Genomic DNA, 10,084 nt, shown 5'->3' with positions numbered 1-10,084 from the left:
TTTCCGAGCTATACATATACCTTATATTGCCTTGCATATATTTCCTGCTTTGCCTAATTTTGTCAGCGATTTCGGACCACACGTTGCACTGTACTATGTGCAAATATTACTACTTATGTAAAACTATTGATAAACTGTAAACTTTCGTCAGTACGCAATTCGATAAAGACTTCCGGCTCCTCGGGCTGGTGCGAATATTTCAATGTTCCTATGTGCCAAACCGTTGGTTTGTGACACACCTTTACGCGTCCCTCGCTCGCTGCGCTCGAAAACTATAGCCTCAGCTAAAACCAATCCCTCTTGCGTTCGTTCTTCGATAAGAAGGCGACTTATTTCGAATTTGCTAACGTGTCGGATCGGTTGTGAGGTTGGACTAGATTTTTACGAGCGAGCGGAGCGAGCGAGCAACGATTACAATTTCCGAGCTATACATATACCTTATATTGCCTTGCATATATTTCCTGCTTTGCCTAATTTTGTCAGCGATTTCGGACCACACGTTGCACTGTACTATGTGCAAATATTACTACTTATGTAAAACTATTGATAAACTGTAAACTTTTGTCAGTACGCAATTCGATAAAGACTTGCGGTTCCTCGAGCTGGTGCGAATATTTCAATGTCCCTATGTGCCAAACCGTTGGTTTGTGACACACCTTTACGCGTCCCGCGCTCGCTGCGATCGCTCGAAAACTATAGACTAACCTAAAACCAATCCCTCTTGCGTTCGTTATTCGATATGGAGGCGACTTATTTCAAATATGCTAACGTGTCGTATCGGTTGTGAGGTTGCACTAGATTTATACGAGCGAGCGGAGCGAGCGAGCAGCGATTACAATTTTCATGCTATACATATACCTTATATTCCCTTGCATATATTTCCTGTTATTGCCTAATTTTGTCAGCGATTTCGGACCACACGTTGCACTGTACTATGTGCAAATATTACTACTTATGTAAAACTATTGATAAACTGTAAACTTTCGTCAGTACGGAATTCGATAAAGACTTCCGGCTCCTCGGGCTGGTGCGAATATTTCAATGTCTCTATGTGCCAAACCGTTGGTTTGTGACACACCTTTACGCGTCCCTCGCTCGCTGCGCTCGAAAACTATAGCCTCAGCTAAAACCAATCCCTCTTGCGTTCGTTCTTCGATAAGAAGGCGACTTATTTCGAATTTGCTAACGTGTCGGATCGGTTGTGAGGTTGGACTAGATTTTTACGAGCGAGCGGAGCGAGCGAGCAACGATTACAATTTCCGAGCTATACATATACCTTATATTGCCTTGCATATATTTCCTGCTTTGCCTAATTTTGTCAGCGATTTCGGACCACACGTTGCACTGTACTATGTGCAAATATGACTACTTATGTAAAACTATTGATAAACTGTAAACTTTTGTCAGTACGCAATTCGATAAAGACTTCCGGCTCCTCGGGCTGGTGCGAATATTTCAATGTCCCTATGTGCCAAACAGTTGGTTTGTGACACACCTTTACGCGTCCCTCGCTCGCTGCGCTCGGTCGAAAAATATAGTCTAACCTAAAACCAAGCCCTCTTGTGTTCGTTATTGGATAATGAGGCGACTTATTTCAAATTTGCTAACGTGTCGGATCGGTTGTGAGGTTGGACTGGATTTATACGAGCGAGCGGAGCGAGCGAGCAACGATTACAATTTCCATGCTATACATATACCTTATATTGCCTTGCATATATTTCCTGTTATTGCCAAATTTTGTCAGAGATTTCGGACCACACGTTGCACTGTACTATGTGGAAATATTACTATTTATGTAAAACTATTGGTAAACTGTAAACTTTTGTCAGTACGCAGTTCGATAAAGACTTCCGGCTCCTCGGGCTGGTGCGAATATTTCAATGTCTCTATGTGCCAAACCGTTGGTTTGTGACACACCATTACGCGTCCCTCACTCGCTGCGCTCGAAAACTATAGCCTCAGCTAAAACCAATCCCCCTTGCGTTCGTTCTTCGATAAGAAGGCGACTTATTTCGAATTTGCTAACGTGTCGGATCGGTTGTGAGGTTGGACTAGATTTTTACGAGCGAGCGGAGCGAGCGAGCAACGATTACAATTTCCGAGCTATACATATACCTTATATTGCCTTGCATATATTTCCTGCTTTGCCTAATTTTGTCAGCGATTTCGGACCACACGTTGCACTGTACTATGTGCAAATATTACTATTTATGTAAAACTATTGATAAACTGTAAACTTTTGTCAGTACGCAATTCGATAAAGACTTGCGGTTCCTCGAGCTGGTGCGAATATTTCAATGTCCCTATGTGCCAAACCGTTGGTTTGTGACACTCCTTTACGCGTCCCTCGCTCGCTGCGCTCGAAAACTATAGCTTCAGCTAAAACCAATCCCTCTTGCGTTCGTTCTTCGATAAGAAGGCGACTTATTTCGAATTTGCTAACGTGTCGGATCGGTTGTGAGGTTGGACTGGATTTATACGAGCGAGCGGAGCGAGCGAGCAACGATTACAATTTCCATGCTATACATATACCTTATATTCCCTTGCATATATTTCCTGTTATTGCCAAATTTTGTCAGCGATTTCGGACCACACATTGTACTGTACTATGTGGAAATATTACTATTTATGTATAACTATTGATAAACTGTAAACTTTCGTCAGTACGCAATTCCATAAGGACTTCCGGCTCCTCGGGCTGGTGCGAATATTTCAATGTCCCTATGTGCCAAACCGTTGGTTTGTGACACACCTTTACGCGTCCCTCGCTCGCTGCGCTCGCTCGAAAAATATAGTCTAACCTAAAACCAAGCCCTCTTGCGTTCGTTATTGGATAATGAGGCGACTTATTTCAAATTTGCTAACGTGTCGGATCGGTTGTGAGGTTGGACTGGATTTATACGAGCGAGCGGAGCGAGCGAGCAACGATTACAATTTCCATGCTATACATATACCTTATATTGCCTTGCATATATTTCCTGTTATTGCCTAATTTTGTCAGCGATTTCGGACCACACATTGTACTGTACTATGTGGCAATATTACTATTTATGTATAACTATTGATAAACTGTAAACTTTCGTCAGTACGCAATTCGATAAGGACTTCCGGCTCCTCGGGCTGGTGCTAATATTTCCATGTCCCTATGTGCCAAACCGTTGGTTTGTGACACACCATTACGTGTCCCTCGCTCGCCTCGCTCGCTCGAAAACTATAGACTAACCTAAAACCAATCCCTCTTGCGTTAGTTATTCGATATGGAGGCGACTTATTTCAAATTTGCTAACGTGTCAGTTCGGTTGTGAGGTTGGACTAGATTTTTACGAGCGGGCGGAGCGAGCGAGCAACGATTACAATTTCCGAGCTATACATATACCTTATATTGCCTTGCATATATTTCCCGCTTTGCCTAATTTTGTCAGCGATTTCGGACCACACGTTGCACTGTACTATGTGGAAATATTACTACTTATGTAAAACTATTGATAAATTGTAAACTTTTGTCAGTACGCAATTCGATAAAGACTTGCGGTTCCTCGAGCTGGTGCGAATATTTCAATGTCCCTATGTGCCAAACCGTTGGATTGTGACACACCTTTACGCGTCCCGCGCTCGCTGCGCTCGAAAACTATAGCCTCAGCTAAAACCAATCCCTCTTGCGTTCGTTCTTCGATAAGAAGGCGACTTATTTCGAATTTGCTAACGTGTCGGATCGGTTGTGAGGTTGGACTAGATTTTTACGAGCGAGCGGAGCGAGCGAGCAACGATTACAACTTCCGAGCTATACATGTACCTTATATTGCCTTGCATATATTTCCTGTTATTGCCTAATTTTGTCAGCGATTTCGGACCACACGTTGCACTGTACTATGTGGAAATATTACTACTTATGTAAAACTATTGATAAACAGTAAACTTTTGTCAGTACGCAATTCGACAAAGACTTGCGGTTCCTCGAGCTGGAGCTAATATTTCAATGTCCCTATGTGCCAAACCGTTGGTTTGTGACACACCTTTACGCGTCCCTCGCTCGCTGCGCTCGCTCGAAAACTATAGACTAACCTAAAACCAATCCCTCTTGCGTTCGTTATTCGATATGGAGGCGACTTATTTCAAATTTGCTAACGTGTCAGTTCGGTTGTGAGGTTGGACTAGATTTTTACGAGCGAGCGGAGCGAGCGAGCAACGATTACAACTTCCGAGCTATACATGTACCTTATATTGCCTTGCATATATTTCCTGTTATTGCCTAATTTTGTCAGCGATTTCGGACCACACATTGTACTGTACTATGTGGCAATATTACTATTTATGTATAACTATTGATAAACTGTAAACTTTCGTCAGTACGCAATTCGATAAGGACTTCCGGCTCCTCGGGCTGGTGCTAATATTTCCATGTCCCTATGTGCCAAACCGTTGGTTTGTGACACACCATTACGTGTCCCTCGCTCGCCTCGCTCGCTCGAAAACTATAGACTAACCTAAAACCAATCCCTCTTGCGTTAGTTATTCGATATGGAGGCGACTTATTTCAAATTTGCTAACGTGTCAGTTCGGTTGTGAGGTTGGACTAGATTTTTACGAGCGGGCGGAGCGAGCGAGCAACTATTACAATTTCCGAGCTATACATATACCTTATATTGCCTTGCATATATTTCCCGCTTTGCCTAATTTTGTCAGCGATTTCGGACCACACGTTGCACTGTACTATGTGGAAATATTACTACTTATGTAAAACTATTGATAAATTGTAAACTTTTGTCAGTACGCAATTCGATAAAGACTTGCGGTTCCTCGAGCTGGTGCGAATATTTCAATGTCCCTATGTGCCAAACCGTTGGATTGTGACACACCTTTACGCGTCCCGCGCACGCTGCGCTCGAAAACTATAGCCTCAGCTAAAACCAATCCCTCTTGCGTTCGTTCTTCGATAAGAAGGCGACTTATTTCGAATTTGCTAACGTGTCGGATCGGTTGTGAGGTTGGACTAGATTTTTACGAGCGAGCGGAGCGAGCGAGCAACGATTACAACTTCCGAGCTATACATGTACCTTATATTGCCTTGCATATATTTCCTGTTATTGCCTAATTTTGTCAGCGATTTCGGACCACACGTTGCACTGTACTATGTGGAAATATTACTACTTATGTAAAACTATTGATAAACAGTAAACATTTGTCAGTACGCAATTCGACAAAGACTTGCGGTTCCTCGAGCTGGAGCTAATATTTCAATGTCCCTATGTGCCAAACCGTTGGTTTGTGACACACCTTTACGCGTCCCTCGCTCGCTGCGCTCGCTCGAAAACTATAGACTAACCTAAAACCAATCCCTCTTGCGTTCGTTATTCGATATGGAGGCGACTTATTTCAAATTTGCTAACGTGTCAGTTCGGTTGTGAGGTTGGACTAGATTTTTACGAGCGAGCGGAGCGAGCGAGCAACGATTACAACTTCCGAGCTATACATGTACCTTATATTGCCTTGCATATATTTCCTGTTATTGCCTAATTTTGTCAGCGATTTCGGACCACACGTTGCACTGTACTATGTGGAAATATTACTACTTATGTAAAACTATTGATAAACTGTAAACTTTTGTCAGTACGCGATTCGATAAAGACTTGCGGTTCCTCGAGCTGGTGCGAATATTTCAATGTCCCTATGTGCCAAACCGTTGGTTTGTGACACACCTTTACGCGTCCCTCGCTCGCTGCGCTCGAAAACTATAGCCTAAGCTAAAACCAATCCCTCTTGCGTTCGTTCTTCGATAAGAAGGCGACTTATTTCGAATTTGCTAACGTGTCGGATCGGTTGTGAGGTTGGACTAGATTTTTACGAGCGAGCGGAGCGAGCGAGCAACGATTGCAACTTCCGAGCTATACATGTACCTTATATTGCCTTGCATATATTTCCTGTTATTGCCTAATTTTGTCAGCGATTTCGGACCACACGTTGCACTGTACTATGTGGAAATATTACTATTTATGTAAAACTATTGGTAAACTGTAAACTTTCGTCAGTACGCAATTCGATAAAGACTTCTGACTCCTCGGGCTGGTGCGAATATTTCAATGTCTCTATGTGCCAAACCGTTGGTTTGTGACACACCTTTACGCGTCCCTCGCTCGCTGCGCTCGAAAACTATAGCCTCAGCTAAAACCAATCCCTCTTGCGTTCGTTCTTCGATAAGAAGGCGACTTATTTCGAATTTGCTAACGTGTCGGATCGGTTGTGAGGTTGGACTAGATTTTTACGAGCGAGCGGAGCGAGCGAGCATCGATTACAATTTCCGAGCTATACATATACCTTATATTGCCTTGCATATATTTCCTGTTATTGCCTAATTTAGTCAGCGATATCGGACCACACGTTGCACTGTACTATGTGGAAATATTACTATTTATGTAATACTATTGATAAACTGTAAACTTTCGTCAGTACCCAATTCGATAAAGACTTCCGGCTCCTCGGGCTGGTGCGAATATTTCAATGTCCCTATGTGCCAAGCCGATAGTCTGTGACACACCTTTACGTGTCCCTCGCTCGCTGCGCTCGCTCGAAAACTATAGTCTAACCTAAAACCAAGCCCTCTTGCGTTCGTTATTCGATAATGAGGCGACTTATTTCATATTTGCTAACGTGTCGGATCGGTTGTGAGGTTGGACTAGATTTATACGAGCGAGCGGAGCGAACGAGCTACGATTACAATTTCCACGCTATACATATACCTTATATTGCCTTGCATATATTTCCTGTTATTGCCTAATTTTGTCAGCGATTTCGGACAACACGTTGCACTGTACTATATGGAAATTTTACTATTTATGTAAAACTATTGATAAACTGTAAACTTTTGTCAGTACGCAATTCGATAAAGACTTGCGGTTCCTCGGGCTGCTGCGAATATTTCGATGTCCCAATGTTCCAAACCGTTGGTTTGTGACACACAATTACGCGTCCCTCGCTCGCCGCGCTTGCTCGAACACCATAGGCTAACCTAAAACCAATCCCTCTTGCGTTCGCTATTCGAAAAGGAGGCGACTTATTTCAAATTTGCTAACGTGTCGGAACGGTTGTGAGGTTGGACTAGATTTTTACGAGCGAGCGGAGCGAGCGAGCAACGATTAGAACTTCCGAGCTATACATGTACCTTATATTGCCTTGCATATATTTCCTGTTATTGCCTAATTTTGTCAGCGATTTCGGACCACACGTTGCACTGTACTATGTGGAAATATTACTACTTATGTAAAACTATTGATAAACTGTAAACTTTTGTCAGTACGCAATTCGATAAAGACTTGCGGTTCCTCGAGCTGGTGCGAATATTTCAAAGTCCCTAAGTGCCAAACCGTTGGTTTGTGACACACCTTTACGCGTCCCTCGCCCGCTGCGCTCGAAAACTATAGCCTAAGCTGAAACCAATCCCTCTTGCGTTCGTTCTTCGATAAGAAGGCGACTTATTTCGAATTTGCTAACGTGTCGGATCGGTTGTGAGGTTGGACTAGATTTTTACGAGCGAGCGGAGCGAGCGAGCAACGATTGCAACTTCCGAGCTATACATGTACCTTATATTGCCTTGCATATATTTCCTGTTATTGCCTAATTTTGTCAGCGATTTCGGACCACACGTTGCACTGTACTATGTGGAAATATTACTATTTATGTATAACTATTGATAAACTGTAAACTTTTGTCAGTACGCAATTCGATAAAGACTTGCGGTTCCTCGAGCTGGTGCGAATATTTCAATGTCCCTATGTGCCAAACCGTTGGTTTGTGACACACCTTTACGCGTCCCTCGCTCGCTGCGCTTGCTCGAACACCATAGGCTAACCTAAAACCAATCCCTCTTGCGTTCGCTATTCGAAAAGGAGGCGACTTATTTCAAATTTGCTAACGTGTCGGAACGGTTGTGAGAATGGACTAGATTTTTACGAGCGAGCGGAGCGAGCGAGCATCGATTACAATTTCCACGCGATACATATACCTTATATTGCCTTGCATATATTTCCTGTTATTGCCTAATTTTGTCAGCGATTTCGGACAACACGTTGCACTGTACTATGTGGAAATATTACTACTTATGTAAAACTATTGATAAACTGTAAACTTTTGTCAGTACGCAATTCGATAAAGACTTGCGGTTCCTCGAGGTGGTGCTAATATTTCAATGTCCCTATGTTCCAAACCGTTGGTTTGTGACACACCTTTACGCGTCCCTCGCTCGCTGCGCTCGCTCGAAAACTATAGACTAACCTAAAACCAATCCCTCATGCGTTCGTTATTCTATATGGAGGCGACTTATTTCAAATTTGCTAACGTGTCGGAACGGTTGTGAGAATGGACTAGATTTTTACGAGCGAGCGGAGCGAGCGAGCAACGATTAGAACTTCCGAGCTATACATGTACCTTATATTGCCTTGCATATATTTCCTGTTATTGCCTAATTTTGTCAGCGATTTCGGACCACACGTTGCACTGTACTATGTGGAAATATTACTACTTATGTAAAACTATTGATAAACTGTAAACTTTTGTCAGTACGCAATTCGATAAAGACTTGCGGTTCCTCGAGCTGGTGCGAATATTTCAAAGTCCCTATGTGCCAAACCGTTGGTTTGTGACACACCTTTACGCGTCCCTCGCTCGCTGCGCTCGAAAACTATAGCCTAAGCTGAAACCAATCCCTCTTGCGTTCGTTCTTCGATAAGAAGGCGACTTATTTCGAATTTGCTAACGTGTCGGATCGGTTGTGAGGTTGGACTAGATTTTTACGAGCGAGCGGAGCGAGCGAGCAACGATTGCAACTTCCGAGCTATACATGTACCTTATATTGCCTTGCATATATTTCCTGTTATTGCCTAATTTTGTCAGCGATTTCGGACCACACGTTGCACTGTACTATGTGGAAATATTACTATTTATGTAAAACTATTGGTAAACTGTAAACTTTCGTCAGTACGCAATTCGATAAAGACTTCCGGCTCCTCGGGCTGGTGCGAATATTTCAATGTCTCTATGTGCCAAACCGTTGGTTTGTGACACACCTTTACGCGTCCCTCGCTCGCTGCGCTCGAGAACTATAGCCTCAGCTAAAACCAATCCCTCTTGCGTTCGTTCTTCGATAAGAAGGCGACTTATTTCGAATTTGCTAACGTGTCGGATCGGTTGTGAGGTTGGACTAGATTTTTACGAGCGAGCGGAGCGAGCGAGCAACGATTGCAACTTCCGAGCTATACATGTACCTTATATTGCCTTGCATATACTTCGTATTACTACCTCATTTTGTCAGCGATTTCGGACCACACGTTGCACTGTACTATGTGGAAATATTACTATTTATGTATAACTATTGATAAACTGTAAACTTTTGTCTGTAGGCAATTCGATAAAGACTTCCGGTTCTCGGGCTGGTGCGAATATTTCAATGTCCCTATGTGCCAAACCGTTGGTTTGTGACACACCTTTACGCGTCCCTCGCTCGCTGCGCTTGCTCGAACACCATAGGCTAACCTAAAACCAATCCCTCTTGCGTTCGCTATTCGAAAAGGAGGCGACTTATTTCAAATTTGCTAACGTGTCGGAACGGTTGTGAGAATGGACTAGATTTTTACGAGCGAGCGGAGCGAGCGCGCAACGATTACAATTTCCACGCGATACATATACCTTATATTGCCTTGCATATATTTCCTGTTATTGCCTAATTTTGTCAGCGATTTCGGACAACACGTTGCACTGTACTATGTGGAAATATTACTACTTATGTAAAACTATTGATAAACTGTAAACTTTTGTCAGTACGCAATTCGATAAAGACTTGCGGTTCCTCGAGGTGGTGCTAATATTTCAATGTCCCTATGTTCCAAACCGTTGGTTTGTGACACACCTTTACGCGTCCCTCGCTCGCTGCGCTCGCTCGAAAACTATAGACTAACCTAAAACCAATCCCTCATGCGTTCGTTATTCTATATGGAGGCGACTTATTTCAAATTTGCTAACGTGTCAGTTCGGTTGTGAGGTTGGACTAGATTTTTACGAGCGAGCGGAGCGAGCGAGCAACGATTAGAACTTCCGA

This window comes from Bombus terrestris, unplaced genomic scaffold (assembly GCF_910591885.1).
Source record: "Bombus terrestris unplaced genomic scaffold, iyBomTerr1.2, whole genome shotgun sequence".
In the NCBI taxonomy this organism is placed as follows: domain Eukaryota; kingdom Metazoa; phylum Arthropoda; class Insecta; order Hymenoptera; family Apidae; genus Bombus; species Bombus terrestris.
The sequence above is the reverse complement of the archived record's forward strand: the minus strand, read 5'-3'. Positions refer to the sequence as shown.